At 36.0% G+C, this 17,636-nt stretch overlaps 1 protein-coding gene and 1 pseudogene across 1 annotated transcript in view; both read right to left on the bottom strand.

Moving 5' to 3' along the window:
• NAALADL2 (N-acetylated alpha-linked acidic dipeptidase like 2) overlaps positions 1-17,636 on the bottom strand; it is a 923,861-nt gene that overhangs the window by 890,429 nt on the left and 15,796 nt on the right.
• Positions 124-17,636, bottom strand: part of LOC115523788 — a 28,501-nt pseudogene continuing 10,988 nt past the window's right edge.

The following is a 17,636-nucleotide window of genomic DNA, read 5'->3' as shown; positions in this document are numbered from 1 at the left end:
AGTAATGATCAGATAATGCTTTTTTTTTTTAATTTGACCAAAAAAAAAAAGGATATTTATTTGACAAAAAACAACACACAAAAAGAAAAACACCACTGGATTTGGCTTAGGCAGGCCCTGTAGAGGGTGTCTCCACCTTCCTGATTTATTTTCAGCCCTTGAGGGCATCACTGTAGATCAAAGTCAAGGCCCCCAGGAAGGAGACATATTCCTGGAAGTTCACCACCACCTGGTTCTTGTTCCTGTCCAGGTCATCTGTCAGTCCATCAGCTTTGCAATGTCAGCATCCTGCAGCTTTAGGCCAATGGTGAGCTCTTTCTTTCTGGATCAGCTCCTTCAGCTCCTTTTCACTCAGGGTCTTCTTGTCGCCTTCCCGGACTGAGTATTTATGGAAGATGGCCACAAGAAAGCCAGTGGCCTGATCCAGGGGGCATGCCAGGGCTGGGTGCTAGGCTCAGAGTGCAAGGCCAGGAGTACTTCAACAGACTGAGAAGATACCTTTTGAATATCTGAATTCCCTAAGTGGTTGACTTCTATATATAAAGAAATCAATATTTGGTTCTCTTATATTTACTTAGTAATTATTGTTCACAGAATCAAGATAAAGAAGGAGCCAGTTAATATGTAACTACCTATAACCTGCTGAGTGATATATAAACAAATACTATCTAATATTATGTACATTCTAGCAAGGATTTTGTGGCATACAAAGGGTATGGTTAGTCTTCATAACTTTGGTTTGGCTTTTTCTTAGCCACAGTTTCCCAGACAAATGAGTTTCAGCCATACTGGGCATTTCTTTATTTCCTTAACCACTTCACTTCTACATCACTCTGCTTTTATTCTCATCAAGTCTTCATTATGAAATGTTCTTTTTTTTTTAATTTTTTTTAACATTTATCTATTTTTGAGACAGGGAGAGACAGAGCATGAACAGGGGAGGGTCAGAGCAAGGGAGACACAGAATCTGAAACAGGCTCCAGGCTCTAAGCTGTTCGACGTGGGGCTCGAACTCACAGACTGCGAGATCATGACCTGAGCCAAAGTCAGCCCCCCAACCGACTGAGCCACCCAGGCGCTCCCTGAAATGTTCTTTCTAAATAAACCTGAGGTTTTTTATCTTTAAAGCTCTTACTTATTACTTACTTCTTCAGCTTCTACCATGAAAATACTAATTTTATATAGTTCCTTTCCTGCTAATATTGTTTATATGTCTTTGACACTGGGAGCCATATAATACGAGCTCATTAACTACTACCATTCAATGAATGAATGATATAAGAGAGTCTTCATTACAAATTTACCCTGCCCCATATATTTATAAATGGATTATAATTTTAACTAAAGAATGTCTAGTACAAAAGAAAAATTATATTTTTTGCTCCTATGTATATCTTCTGTTTGATTATACTAAAATAGAATGTTAAGATTATTGTCCTAGTTGTTATAGTTGATGTCCTAGAAAGGAATGATATAATATCTTAAGATCATTCATGATCTCTAGCTCATATATAGCACAAAATCAAGGCCTGGACTCATATGGAGAATGCTATAGTGAACTCCCCTCAATTCACTTCTTTTCAGAAACATTAAGGGGGAAATATCACACACCTACACACCTGAGCTACCAGTCCCCAAAGAGACTTGCTTTTGCATTGGTAATAAACTGAAAAGAAACTTCTTTCACAGTTGCTTTCGCATTAGGAAGAATGTCCTTTTACCCATTTGACAGAGATTTCTCACAAAATCCCATATATGTTGTTCTTAGTTAAATTGTAGGTATACAAGGAGAAGAGAACTGTAAGATCAAGAAAAAAAGATTAAAATAATCAATTGAACTCCTCAGAGCCTCTTTTCTTCTTTCATGGAAATGGAAGGTAATTCAGTCATGTCTTGTCAATTATTAATGCAATGTTTTTTTAATGCAAGGATTATAAAATGAAATATTCTGTGTGTTCTGGCTCTGAACATTGGATGTGAATTTAAATTTGCCCTTTTCATTCACTAGAGGCAGAGAAGCAAAGATGGAGAATGAAGAGAAAGGCACACACCCGGGCAGACAATGGTGGTCAGCAGGAGAGGAGGCAGGAAACTAAAGGCAGGTGGTAGAATCAGGTGGCTAAAGGAAGCTAGAAAAATCACACATCTTTAGTTTGTCTATTTAAAACCCTGAAGAGAACCAGTTAAAGAAAAGATTATAAAACAGATTATATAAAAGATTGTTTATAGACAATTTTATTGCCTACCAGACTAACACATCAATTTAAATTATGATTGGGTTACCTATCATAAAGAAACGTCGTGAGGAATGCTCATTGTTTTAAATAAAAAGACCTAAAATTTTCTTTTTTTTTTTGTCTTTTTAATGTTTACTTATTTTTGAGAGAGAGACAGAGCTTGAGCGGAGGAGGGGCAGAAACAGAGGGAGACAGAATCTGAAGCAGGTTCCAGGCTCTGAGCTGTCAGCACAGAGCCCGATGCGGGGCTTGAACTCATGAACCGTGAGATCATGACTTGAGCCGAAGTGGGATGCTTAACCGACTGAGCCACCCAAGAGCACCAATACCTAAAATTTTCTAATTGTAAAGTTGTTTCTGTATATGCTGGACAAGTCAGAGGTTTAGGCAAAGGGAAAATTATTTTGGAATTTAACATAAGTTATCACCTACAAATAAGCCACAAGCCTCTGTGAGAATTATAAAGCATGCTTAGTTATGTGAGGTCCTCGCATGGTGCTACAGTATATATCTACTGCTTTTCCAAAATTTGTGCCTAATATTCTATAGGAAATAATGCAAAGTTTTTGAGGTTCAGGTCTGAACAAAGGGAATCAAATAAATGCTTTTATTTTCACGTAACATTTTGAAACTGACAACACTGTAATAACTTGTGGTTTGCAGTTAACCAAGCAAATAATTTGACTCAATTTATATGTTTATGTTGATATAGTAAACACAATTCAAACAGCACCATAATAATAGAGTGTTTTGAAATCAATTACAAAAAAACAAACCATATAATTACATATTTATGCTAGTTACTGCTAGACAATAGAACATAAGTACAGAATACAAATGTTCAGAGCAAGGTTGGTAAGCTTGATAAAATAAATGCCCCAAATGATAGGGGTCACTAATTCAGATTTGGCAAATGGCAAATTCTTAGTATCACGTTGTAAAAGAAGCAAGTCCGTTCTTTTCTCTTAATGTAAACTGACAAGTTGGCTATAATAAAAACTACAGATAAGCAACTCTGGAAATAGCTAAGAGGAAAGGCATTTGATCAACTATGAATGAAGTGAATTCTATGAATAGAATTTAGTTCTATTTGAACTAAAGGCTGATGTACTCACTGATAACAGTAGTCTACCTCCACTGTAATAATTGAGCAATTTCCTATTTTATCTTTCTACTTTTTGATTCTATCATTTTTAGTCCAATCTCAACTGGCCCTTCAAATATCAATCTGACTGGTATTATTCTATAATCTCATGCTTTTGAATTTAAATCCAGGGAGCTGACTTAACAATAAAATAACAGTATTTTGTGACATATGAGCTAAAATATACTTTATAATCATGATCCATAAAAGAAAAAACCTTCCTACTACAATTTTAATAATTCAGCCAATAGTATAAAGTCCTGATGGACAAAATTAAATCAGCCAAGTTCCTAAACAACTCATTTGGATGCACCACCCTTAGCACCAAGCTCCATAGATGTGCACTCCTCCCTTACTGTGCTTGCAACATCAGTTACTCTTGCCTGAAATTACAATTTGAAGAGTAGAAGGTTACATATAATCAACACATTCATAACTATCACCATTTACTTTACATTTGCTGTCATTTAAATATTAACATCCTGACAACCCGGAAGAGAAAAGAAAAGCATAATGCTGTTAGGTTTCATGGAACTATTTCTGAGTATTAAGAGGCAATATTTCCTAGACTTTATAACATTACTTCAATATCTTAATTGGATTCTATGGTAATTTTAATGCAAACATATCACATTGGATTGCTTTGTCTCTTGCCAGATTTTTAAATCTGAAAATGAGTGTTTATATTGCTAAAGTTAATTCAAATTGAGACTTCCAGATGTTTATATATGTGCACAGGTGTCTACTCTCCCCTGTTCCATATGCTCATTAAAAATGAATACCTGTGTATAAGAATAAAAGAAACCTTATATGTGGGCCCCAAACCAAGAAACGGTGCTACTCCCAAGCCAGAAACATCAAAGCTTTTTAACAGTAGTGGAAATAGGCTAAAGGAAACACTGAGGGTCAATCTTCTGAGCTACTTCTGAGTACAGTTATTTTTCCTGAGAAGTAAGTGGAGTAGGCTTTGGTGGATTTCCACAAAAATCCCTTCACTCAATGAAGTTGCAGAGGAGAACAGACAAAGCCTGAAACAACCAGCCTCCACACAGATGGGCTATTTTTCACTGTTGCTGGTAGGCTCCATTTGGAAGCATCTATTCAAGGAAGTACCAAAGATCATTCCAAATGTCAGTGGCTAGAGCAAGCAGAAAACTGGCATGGGGTTGGCAAGATGCAGTGAAGTGCCATTGGCAGTATGATAGAAATACCGGGCACTTTAGCATCTTGTGTGTAGCATGGGAAATTCATCATACTATGAACATCGCAGGAGAACTGTCAGTGTCCAGAGAGACGATTTAGATGAAAAATGTTTATTTCTGAGTTTGCACACAGTTTTAACTCTGTACTTATCTTCTGCATATCTGGAAATAGTAAAATGCAATGTGAGCAGGTAACATTCCAATCTTTGACCAAACTTACTGACAAAAGTCAGATGTGTGAGAAGATTCTGCAATATAAGAAAGTGCAAAGAAAGAGTCTGCTGGGTCACAGCCACTGGATGCATCGGAAGCATTTATATCAAGAGATTAAACAATGAAATTTTCATTCACAGTCCAAATAAGACTTAACAGAATATTGCATCAGAGGAATTAAAGCAAGCAATAATAGTAATGCAACAATATATGATCGGAAATAATTGCTTGGGATAAAAATAATGCTTTTCAAATTTGAAATTATAATAGATACAGTGAACAACAGATTGGATATTACAGAAAATCAAAGAAGGGAACCAAAGACAAACTCAAGACAAACTCAATAAATTCACCCAGAACTCAAAGGAAAAACAACAAGAGAACAACGATGTAAAGAATTGATTAGAGGGGTGCGTGGGTGGCTCAGTTGGTTGAGCGACTGACTTCGGCTCAGGTCATGATCTTACTGTTTGTGAGTTCGATCCCTGCATCAGGCTCTGGGCTGACAGCTCAGAGCCCGGAGCCTGCTTTGGATTCTGTGTCTCCCTCTCTCTCTGCCCCTCCCCTACTCATGCTCTGTCTCTCTCTGTCTCAAAAATAAATAAACATAAAAAAATTTAAAAAAAAAGAATTGACTGGAATCCTGGAAGGTGTACAAGAAGATCAAATCTACTTATAAAGGAAATTCCAGGACCATAAAAAAGGAAAAAAAAAATCTATGAAATCAACCTTCTCCAAATTTAAGAAAGACCTGAGTGTATAGACTTAAATGTCCAAGTTCCTCCCAAAGCAAATGAGAGTAACATCTAGATGTATCACTGCAAATTTATGAATTTCAAGATAAAAGAAAAATCCCTCCAATTATCTATGCTTGAAACAAAAAAAAACAGGTTTACCTCAAATTTTGTTTCTGTGTTACTTAATACCACAAACCATTTATGCATTGTCTTTAAAGGCTTTGGGGGATAATGTTTACTACCCAGTCAAAAGTAATTGTGCGAGGGGCACCTGGGTGGCATAGTTGGTTGCGTTCCAACTTCAGTTCAGGTCATGATCTCACAGTTCATGAGTTCAAGCCCCATGATGGGCTCTGTGCTGACAGCTCAGATCCTGGAGCCTGATTCAGATTCTGCATCTCCCTCTCTCTCTCTCTGTCCCTACCCTGCTCACATTCTGTCTGTCTCTCTCTCAAAAATAAATAACCAATAAAAAAAGTAAAAAAATAGTAACTGAATGAGAAGGTAACAGAGTATATTTGTAATATATGCAAGGTATGTTAAGCATATTCTATTAAGTATAATTATTCTATAACTGCTTAGGAGATAAAATAATAAAACAGAAAATCACCATCATGATATAAAAGTACAAATTGCTTGATGTTGAAATGACAGAAAAAATGTAAATAATTATTGTTAGTTATAAATAAACCCTATGCAAATCTCAAAAATTAGTCTTGCAAAAATAGATGTAAAAATGAAAAATTAAAATTAAAGTAAAATGGATTTAACAATCAAGACTACATGAATGAAAACTGAAAGTGATAGAAGAAGGGAAGAGAAGGGCAATTTTTTTTTTTTACTTGGACAAGGGATAATATATTCAACACAGAAAATGAATACGATGGCAGCACATAGCAAAGCTGCAGCTGAGATCAACCTCTTCAGTCTCTTATTGTTCTAGACATAAAACTTATGTAGAAAAGTGACTTCAAAGAAATGATACATAGGAACAGGAAAATTAATATTATCATACTTTGTGAAAAAACAAAATGGAGCTCAAGTAAATTGAGGGAAAGATAGAACTGCACTGGGTTCTCACTTAGAACTGAACTTGTCAAAGAAGTCCCAATGGAAACATGAAATGTACCATGTCTTTAGATACAGCTCAAAACAAATTTTTGTGACTATATAATTTAGCTGTTAATATTGATAAAAATAAATTTTACCAGAGTTACAAAAACATGTAATGTCTTTTTTTTGAGCCTTTGAACTTTAATGCAAGTTTCTTGAAGAATATGTTCATATCTGATTTCATTTGCAATTTGCCAGAGTGTGTAGCACATGCTAAGCACTCAAGTATTTGAGGGACTGAATGAAAATCCATTGTCATAACCATTTACATTTATTTCCATGTGCTTTTTTACAAAGGTGAGTCTATAATCTGAGAGACATCATATTTAAATTCATTTAAAAGTGATCTGGTTATGCATTTGTTCAGGGCATATATCCTTTAAAAAAAAAAAAAAACCTAATTCCATGCTGTGTGTATACACCATTAATTACATTTATTGAATGCTTACCAAGTGATAGGCCAAGTGCTAAGGGCTAAATCTCAATGAGTGGTACATAGAGAAGCAGGTCATTGTGCTTTCCAACATATTACATTTCAAACTACAAATATGACAAACTTTCTTTGGGGAAAAAAAACTGCACCTTTTCTTCTATTCTCCACACAAAGCCAGAGTGATCTTTTCAAAACATGAATCAGCTCATGTCACTGCCTTACTTTTTAAACCTTCTAATGACTTCCCATTATACTTAGGATCTAATGCAAACTTCTAAGGCTGCAAACCCTCTATTACCCAGCCACACTCTACTCTTTAACCTCATCGTCTCATAGCTTTTTGTCCTTGTTCACAACATTCCAGACTCCCTGACATTCTTTTTCTTCCTCAAAAACTTGCAAAGTCTTAGCCCTTCCAATTTTCTCTGCTACGGACACTTTTTCCTATGTTTTTCACATTGCTGGCTTCTTTCCACCCTTCAGGGTTCACGTCAAATATTACATCCTCTAAGAGGGGCACCTATGTAAAAATCCCATCTAAATCCTATCTAAAGATCCCTCTCTGACCCATAACCCTATCATATTTTTTTACTACTGATACCCGCTGATATACTGTCAGGCTGGTGTCGTTTTATTTGTTAATTGTCTGTCTCCCTTCTGTTACATTCCATTAAAATGCAAGCTCCGTGTGAGACATTATATGTTTTGCTCATCACTGTGCCCACATCTAGAACAATGAAAGGTGCTCAAAATATATGTGAATAGATGAATGTGAAAGTCTTTCTGCTCTTTTAACTTAAGCCCAGAAAATAAATGGCAAGGGTACATTTGAAGAATGTATATAGTAACTTATTAATAAAGATAGTAATTTGATTTATATAACAATAATCATGCATGCTCAGGAAGCAACCTTTTAGTATTTAGTTAAATGATGATGGTACTGATCACAAGATTAACCAGGATCATCTAAATCAAGTTTAATTAATTAGACACTTATAGTGCTCAGTGCTATTGAGCCACCAAATAGAGAAAAGATGTTTGAAGCAAACTTCTAGTCTTATAATTAGCAACCTTTTCCAGGTCACCACAAAAATACTAGTAGCAGTGGAAATCAGACTGCCTAGTGATCAGGCAAAGAGCAAATCTGTAACTGGAAGCTCCTATATAAGCTACAGGATCAGGGTTTTGGAACTAATCGAAGACAGAGGTACAGCTTAGTAATTACAGTAGAGGTCTAGTTCAAAATAGTTTGTTTATTTGTCTGTTGTCTAGTTGGTTGGTGTGTTTATGTGTTTGCTTACCTGTAAAAGGAAGTGAGAGGAAGTGGAGTACTTTTTAAAGACACTGCCGAAGGACTCAGTAGAAATGAAATGATAATACAAAGGGGGAAGTGAATGGATGAATTTCAGTGTCAGCTGGAGTCTGATTGAGACTTACCTTTGAAACAGAGTCAAATTTTTATTGCGCAGTTTGATTATTATCAACACCTAGAAGCATTCATCCTTTCTTAACGGTCTTTCCAGATGCATGTGAAAAAATAATATGGCTTTTACATGTGCATTTGTATTTCAAATCATTAAGGTAGAGAGAGTCTCACATCAGGAGAATATAGCTGTTCTACTGAAAATACTGATAAAATTAGTCATCTTCAATTGGTATCTTAGGTCATTACCAAATATTTACAATATATAGAGACATACATAGCAAGCTAATTACTGTGTGTGTGTTTTAAATAACTGTTGCATGGACATACTGTTACTCAAAAAAGAGATAGAGAGAGAAAGGAAGGGAGGAAGGGAGGAATGAAGAGAAGAAAGGAGGGAGAAGAAGGAAGGAAAAAGAGAAAAAAAGAAAAATCTAACCTCTAATCATTGACTAAAACTTATTTTTAAAATTCTCTACAGTGTTTACATACTTTTGTATTTTTATTAAGAATTCTCCCACAAAGACACAGAGAAAGAAATTGTGTTATGAAAATCAGTAGTGAAAAAGATTTAAAATTTAGATGTCTTACATAAATATAGAGGGTATATCATGTATTCTGTATCGCCCTAAATCCAAGAAGATGACAGTTTGTTTCCTGAATTATTCCCAAAAACTATTAAGCCTTTGGTAAAAAAAGAACTAAATATTGTTCACATGCCTAAAATTTATCAGTGTAAAGGTGTTTTCAATGAGTATAACTGTCTATGTAATTCTATTATTTAATTCACAAATGTTCATTCACCAAGGCTCTTTGCCCCAAATCTGGCACATCTGAAATGAGAGGCAACAGCAGATCTAAAAGGTATGTCAAACATTTTCCCTTCTATATCTTTTGAATTTTTTTTTGTCTCTTGTTTTCTCTGGCCCTAATTTCCAGAACATTCCTGGAACAAGCAACATTAAGAGGTATTCACATATGTAGTAAGCACTTACCACATGCCAATGATTACTCTAAGAGCTTGGGATATATCAGGAATAAAAAAGATAAAGATACTGCCCTCCTGTAATACAAGTTGCATAGATGGAAGAAAAATTATAAACAGACAACATAATAAACAAGTAAATAATAAACAAAAGGACGCAAAGTTTTTCTTTAAATTTGACACAAACTAATCGAGGAATAAAATCTAACCTGAACTGATGTAAGTTGCATATATACTTTATCTCCTCATATAAGTAGCCGTATGTTTCCCTGCAGAAACATTAATGTGTTTAATAATGGTGCAATGGCCAAAATCCCACTAAGGCTAGTATATTATATAGAGTGTGTAACATATAATCTTCCTAAAATGCAAAAAGTCTAAATTCCAAAACACAGTCAGGCCCAACGATTGTGGACCTGATGTAAAAAGTAGAATGGGGAATGAAGATCACATTTTTAAACAGATGGTCAGGCAGGCCACATGAGGTGGGGCGAGTGGTGCTTCCCCTTACCCCAAACTCAACTGGAACATATTATTGTGACCTTATTTGGAAATAGGATTTTTGCAGAAGTAATTAAGTTACAGATCTTGAGATGGGATCATTCTGCATTTAGGGTGGGCACTTAATCCAAGGACAGATGACCTTATAAGAGAAAGGCAGAGAGAGATGTGGGGCACAGTTATACAAAGAGGAAGGCCATATGAATATGGTGGCAGAGATTGGAGTTACGCAGCTATGAGCCAAGGAATGCCAAGAACGACACCAGAATCTGGAAGAGAGGTATGGAATGGATTCTCCCTCAGAGCCTTCAGAAGGAACCAACCTATTGCTACAAACTGAACGATTGTGTCTCCCTGCGTCCACCACCAAAATTTGTGTGTTGAAGCCTAATCCCCAGTGTGATGGTATTTGGAAGTGGGGACTTTAGAAGGTGATTAGGTCATGAGGGTGAAGCCTCATGAATGGGATTTGTGCCCTTATAACAGAGACTCCCTTCTAAAGGATACTCCAGAGCTCCCTCACCCATTCAGTTATGTGAGGTCACAGGGAGAAGATGATAGTGGTCTATGAACCAGAAAAGCAGACCCTCACCACACAAGGGAATTTCCCATGATTTGATCTTAGACTTCCCAGCCTCCAGAACTGTGAGAAATAAATTTCTATTGTCTATAAACCAGCTACACTATGGTATGTTGCTATAGTGGCCTGAACAGACTGAGATACCTATCGCTACACTGATTTCAGATTTCTGACTTTTAGAACTGAGAAAGAGTAAATTTCTGTCGTTTCAAGTCCCTCAGTTTGTACTCATGTATTATAGCAGCTCTAAAAAACTGATATACCTAATTAAGAAAGCAATATTTGAGCAAAGGCAAGATAGATGAAAGAGTCAAGCCAAGCGGATGTCTATGAGAAGCAATCCAAGCAGAGGGGAAAGCTAGTATAGGGCCCTAAAGTAGAAGCATATCAGGCATATTCTAGGATGGCTACTGTGACTATGCAGACGATAAGTTGTAAGGAGGCCAAGGCAGAAGGAGAAAACCAGTTACAACACTAGTGAAATACTGCAAACAAGAGATGATGGTAAGTGAGACCATAGTGGTATTGGTGGAAGTGAGGAGTAGTCAAACTCTGGACGTATTCTGAAGGCATAAACATTAGCATTTCCCAATGGACTAAATGTAGGCTATGAAAAAAAAAAAAAAGAGAGAGAGAGAGAGTTTCTGTGTTTGTTTTATGCTTTGATTTTTTTTTTTTTTTTTTTAGGGTAAGCAACTGGAAGGATGGAGTTCCTTTCTACTGAAAGGTGGTGTACCACAGCAGGTTTGGGAGAAATTATCAGAAGTATAACATAGTTTCAGCATGCCTGGGTGGCTCAGTTGTCTAAGCATCTGTCTCTTGATTTCGGCTCAGGTCATGAACTCACAATTTTGTGAGTTTAAGCAACATGTAGGGCTCTGGGCACTGAATGTGTGGAACCTGCTTGGGATTCTCCCTCTCTCCCTTTTTCTCTATCCTTCCCCCCTCACACTCTCTCTGTCTCTCAAAATAAAGAAATAAACTTAAGAAAAAAAGTATAGCATAGTTTGAGATGCATGTTAAACATCCAGGTAGAGATGCGGAGTACATAATTGGCCATATGAGTCTAGGGTTCAAAAAAATGGTCAGAAGTGGAAATGGCAAGTCGAAAGCTGTTAACATAGAGCTGATATGAGATCACTAAAGAGGAAGGAAAGACAGAAGAAAACCAAGGACTGACTCCTGGGAACTCCACCTTTAAGAGAGTGGGTATAGGTGGATAAGCCTGCAAAGGAGATTTCCAAGGAATGGCTAGTAAAGTAAGGGGAAACCAAGAAAGTGTGATATCCTAGGGCCCAAAAAGGAGGAAAGAATGATCAACACTGTTAAATGCTGCTCATAGATTAAATAGGATAAGGATTAAGAATTTACTAATGAACTTAGAGATGAAAATAATTTACTGACCCAGATAAGGATAGTTTTGGTTAAGTGTTCTAAGCAAGTGCCTGACAAAAATGGGCTTAAAATAAAATAGGATGAAAAAAATAGGAAGCAGCAATTAGGGACACTTATTTAAAGAAATTTTGCTATAAGGAAGTAAGAAAAATGGAACTGTAGCTGGTGGGATGAGAAGTGAGGATAAGAAAATTATGATTAATCAATCTGTTATTCACTTGAATTTTAAAATATAGATGTTTAAAATTCTTTTGAAGCAAATATTCACATAGAAGACATTGATAGATGTATAAAAACTTAATACATAGAAATTTAAAAATCATATGGAAAATAATATAATTTGTGGGGCACCTGGGTGGCTCAGCCAGTTAAGCATCAGACTTCAGTTCAGGTCATGATCTTATAGTTTGTGGGTTCGAGCCCCGCACTGGACTCTGTGCTGACAGCTCAAATTCTGTATCTTCTCCCTCTCTCTCTGCCTCTACCTATCTCATGCTCTGCCTCTCTCTGTCTCTCAAAATAAATAAACATTTTTTAAAAAGGACATGTATTTAGTACATTTATTAGTAAGTACAGGAGGCCATAGTAAATATAAAAATTCCTTGGGGATGCAAGGGTGACACAGTCAGTTAAGCATCAGACTCTGGATCAGCTCAGATCACAATCCAAGGGTGGTGGGATCAAGCCCCACATCTGGCTCCGTGCTGAGTGTGGAACCTGCTTAAGATTCTCTCTCTCTCTTTCTGCCTCTCTCTCCCATTCGCACTCTCTCTCAATAGAAGAAAGTAAAAATCAAAGGAATTTTAAAAGTTAAAAAAATAATATACCTTGGAAATCTCTACTTGTGCGCTGGAAGGCCATTTATGCTGCTATAAGCTCAAACAAACTAAAAACAAAAATCAATGCTATTTGGCTTATCTGTCCTGGAAAAACTATAAAATCTGTCTCATACACAGTTACATAAATAACTTTAACTAAACATGCTTACTGAGATTGAAGACCATAGTAGAGAATTTTACATAAACACTCATAGCCTGCAGAAAAGTGTGGCACTGCACATTGAGTTCTCTTGTTTATGCATTCTTTGAATAAAGAAGAACAAAGAAACACGTGGCTCTTCTTTCATCTAACTGGCCATTTTTCATCTTATGTGTCTTCTAAGGCACACTAATACGAGAGGAGTCAGATATCAGATATGACTTATTAATGAATATAGGAGAGCCGGGGTACGGGGAAGAAAAACTAGAATGAACCATCCTTGCTGTAGTGTACTGGGACAGAAAAAAAAAAAAAAAAAAGAACATATCGAGCTTACTGCAGAGAGAAAAAGGCTTAGAGTCATTTTGTCCTCATAAACGGAATCAAACAATCATCATAGACACTAGACATACAGTAACATGAGACACCTAATCCCAGGAGGCAAGACCTATAATTAAGGTACTTTAAACACTTAATCCAGAATATGAAGGTTTGGGCAATGTTTTAGATTTCTCACAGGAACATGTCTTTCATGCAATTTTATGAAGTTTTGCTGGCTAGGTCATAAATTTTCCTACGGAACAATAATTCAACAGTTTGGGCCAATCCCATTAAGACTCAAATAATAATAATATAAATATTTACTTGGAAAAAATGCTCATTAATACATAAAAATCTTTCATCCAGGTATTCCTCAATCTACCAACCATAATTGACTACATGCTCAGTTTAAGCATATGTTTAATCATTTAAACACTGATTTTTCTCAAAGTATCATAAATTTTATTCTTGAAGATCTTATTAGATTGTGCCTACATATTTATCACTCTACCATATATTCAGAGTTAATTGCAAAATCATTTCAAAATCAAATGCTAAGTAACCAAATTTGAGGGTTCCACTTTGTATTCCTCCTAAAGATGATTTCCTGTCAAATTCATACATAAGAACTAACATTTCAATAGAACACTGCTGGTTTTTAGAAGCAGCTTAAAATCATCATACATAACTCCAGGAGTATCCTCTATATCATTCCTAATTAGAAGCAGATCAACTTAATGCTGGGCTATATCTGTTTGTAAGGAATTCACTTTCTTCTGATAGTAAATTCCTGCTTCTCTTAGGAGGAAAAAATCATATCATCTTTAAACTATACAAAAATCCTTCCTTACATTCAAGCAAACCTCTTGTCTTGTAGCTATACTATTTATTGGTTTTTTGTACTTCCTCTTTGCAATTCTACTTAACGATTCTAATTTACATTCGACACTACATATCTTCAAACATTTAAGATAGCTATAGAAACTAAAAGTTATGGCTCTTAACCTAAGGAAAATGTATTTATAATAAAATTAATCCCCAAAACCAAAACTGAAAGGCAATAAAAAGTCAGGAAGTAAAACAGTTGTATTCAAAATGATGTTTTATTTTGCTGTTGGGTTTGGTATTTTTTGTTTGTTTGTTTTGGGGGTGGTGTGTGGGGGCTGTTTCCAGATGCCAAATATTGGTAGAATTGAGAACTGAGCACAGACTGAGGAATCTCTATTTACTCAATATGCTGATTCACAAAAGGAGGGCCTCAATTCAGATAACTGGAGAGCGATTTAATTTACCTCTAAGAACACACGGATAAACTTCATAAGTTTGCTAACTGTTGTACTGAATTGCCAAGATACAAAATTTGATGGAGAAAGAAGGGAAGGAATGTTTGCATAGATGCAAAATATATGAAAAGAGAACTCAAGAGTCTAAGTCACTGTTGGAATGGCACAAGTTATGACTGAATGTTTGTGTCTTCCCAAAATTCATATGCCCAAAGCCCAAACCTCTAGTATGATGGCATTTGGGGTGGGACTTTGAGAAGTAATTAGGTTTAGCTGAGGTCATAAGGGTAGGGCCCCTTGATTTGATTAGTGTCCCTACAGGAAGAGGAAGAGAGACAAGATTGATCTCTCCCTTTCTGCCATGGGAGGACATAAGAGAAGGCAGCCATCTGGAAGCCAGGAAGAGGGTTCTCACCAGGAAAGGAACCTGCAGGTGCCTTGATTTTGGATTTCCTAGTCTCCAGAACTGTGAAAAACAGCTTTCTGGGATTTAAGACACTCGGCCTATGGCATTCCTTTATAGCAGCCTGAGCTAAGACAACACACAACTAAGAACGCCAGTCGAAAATACCTCCCTTCAGGCCATCCTAAAAACATGGCTAAAATACAATAGAACAGAAGAAGATAAAAATAATTAACATAGTCAATAGAACTTATTTAGCTATAATGATTTCCAGCCAATTCCTGACCCAGTAAATGAGGGAAAATTGAGGAAGTGGGTAGAATAAGACTTTAAAATCTCAAAAGATGTCATCTATGTGATATTTTTGAAGAATACAGAACAGATATAATCACACAAATACCTATTACCCACTTATGCTTGAAATTCCACCATTAAAAATATATCAATTGATTGTGAAGAATTTTATTCGATCATTTTATGCTAAAGTTACATAAGAAGGTTATATGATGGAAGGGACAGAAAGGAAATAGGCTAAAGGATGATAAACCATAAAAGGAAATGTAGCAATAAGTTGAAGAGTAAAAACAAAAACAAGAACTTCAACTACTCCACAACTGGTTTCATGGGTCTTGTCTCTCTCATTGTTTTATTCTGATGGAGTCTTTTTTTTTTTAATTTTTTAATGTTTATTATTGAGACAGAGAGAGACAGAGCATGAGCAGGGGAGGGGCAGAGACAGGGAGAGACAGAATCCAAAGCAGGCTCCAGGCTCTGAGCTGTCAGTACAGAGCCCGACGTGGGGCTCAAACTCACAAACCCCGAGATCATGACCTGAGCCAAAGTCGGACTTTTAACCATCCAGGCGCCCCTCTGATGGTGTCTTAGAATAAGCACAAAAACCCTATTCAGTATCCTTCCCTACTTTTGCACATACCATGATAAAGAGGTGAGATTCTTATATTTTTGTGTAAAACGTATCATTCTGCTGATGTCCAAGATTACGTGTGCTATTGATATCTGATTATACTAAATAAATATATGTTATATATTACAACTATATGATGGAAATAAATCTGGTTGAAATATTAGATTTTTATGTAAGTCTCAAAAAATACATTTTATTTTTTCCAAAAGATCACAGTATTTTACTTTAGTCCATTTTTAAGGGGATTAGTAACCACAACTTAAAAAATTAAAGTATTAATATGAGCACCTTAAAAGTATTTTTAACTCTCCTAAGCATTTATCTCTATAGATAGCACATTCACATTCAGTTTTAATGGTCCACTTGAAATTAAAAAAAAAAAAAAAGGCAAATAACACCCTACTTTAATCCACACTGGCAATGTTACTTTATATTGAGATTGCTTTAAATGCTGATCAAAAAGTGCAGAAAATTCTTTGCATTGCATTTTCCTACTGCATAGTTTAGTTTATTTAGTCACAATTAAGGGACACAGAATTTTTTTTAAAGTTTCTTTATTTTGAGAAAGAAGAGTGCATGCATGAGCAGGGGAAGGGCAGAGAAAGATGGAGACAGAGAATCCCAAGCAGCTTCTGTGCTCTCACCACAGAGCCAGATGCAAGATCAAGAGTTGGACACTTAACCAACTGAGCCACTCAGGCACCCCCAGAATTCTTTTTTAGAAAATAGTATGTATTTTTGTTTCTCGGGGGAAAGGTTAATAAGTCTTAACATGAATGTATTAGGACATCAAGTGAATTACACAATTTTTGATACAGAAAAGACTTTAGAAATCATCTTAATTCTGTTTGGATTATGAATTCCTCATAAAATATATTTCCCTGTCTCTTAAAAAATGTATATGTAAATATATATATTAGATCCTTAATTTACATATATTAAATATAAATCCTTAATCCTGGGGTCTGTCAACTAGTGGTCATGGAAAGATTTTGAGAAATCCATAGCTCTGTGAAAATCTCTATGCAAATGTTTGTGCGTGTTTACACAGTGAATGATTATTTTATCATCTAAAACCTACTTTTTTACTTGCACTTTTTGAATATTTCTAAAAAGTAGTGAGCAATTAATGAAGCTTGTATTAAGTTTATTATGTTGTTACCTATAAGATGTCAGGCATCCTAGAAGTGGAGAGACTGATACCAAGGGCTAAATGTGTTCTTAAAATGAATTGCATGATGTTGGATTTTTTCCCAATCATGAATTTTAACAAACCAGGCTCTCTGTCCTCCTGGCAGCTGAGTGAATTGTTCAGTAGTCAAAAAATCACATCTCCCAAGACAGATGTTTATGGCCTCTACTCATATAAATAGGACATTTGTAAAATATTTAAGTAGCAAAAAATATATTGAATTGCAATGTACTTCGTTTATGTAGACTCCCAGTCAAGTTATTTTTTCTTGAGTGCTCACCAACTCAGTGATGCTTTTATATGCATATAGATTGTCCTTACACCCCAGAACCCTGGGCCTAATCTCTTGAGGCCAACACTTGCCATGACGTGTCATTCACATACAATGCCTGCAGTCATAGCACACACGTTCTGTCAACCTGCACCTTCTTAACTACTTTGCTGTGCACCTGCTGCATGCAACCAGTCAATTTGGCAGGAAAGACGGCCAGGAAATCCCCATGCTGCCTTCTTGTCCACTATGCAAGTATTTTAACGTGGCACATTCAGTATCAGTAGGGGAGACTGGTCA

Source organism: Lynx canadensis, chromosome C2 (assembly GCF_007474595.2).
Source record: "Lynx canadensis isolate LIC74 chromosome C2, mLynCan4.pri.v2, whole genome shotgun sequence".
Taxonomy (NCBI): Eukaryota; Metazoa; Chordata; class Mammalia; order Carnivora; family Felidae; genus Lynx; species Lynx canadensis.
The sequence above is the reverse complement of the archived record's forward strand: the minus strand, read 5'-3'. Positions and strand labels throughout refer to the sequence as shown.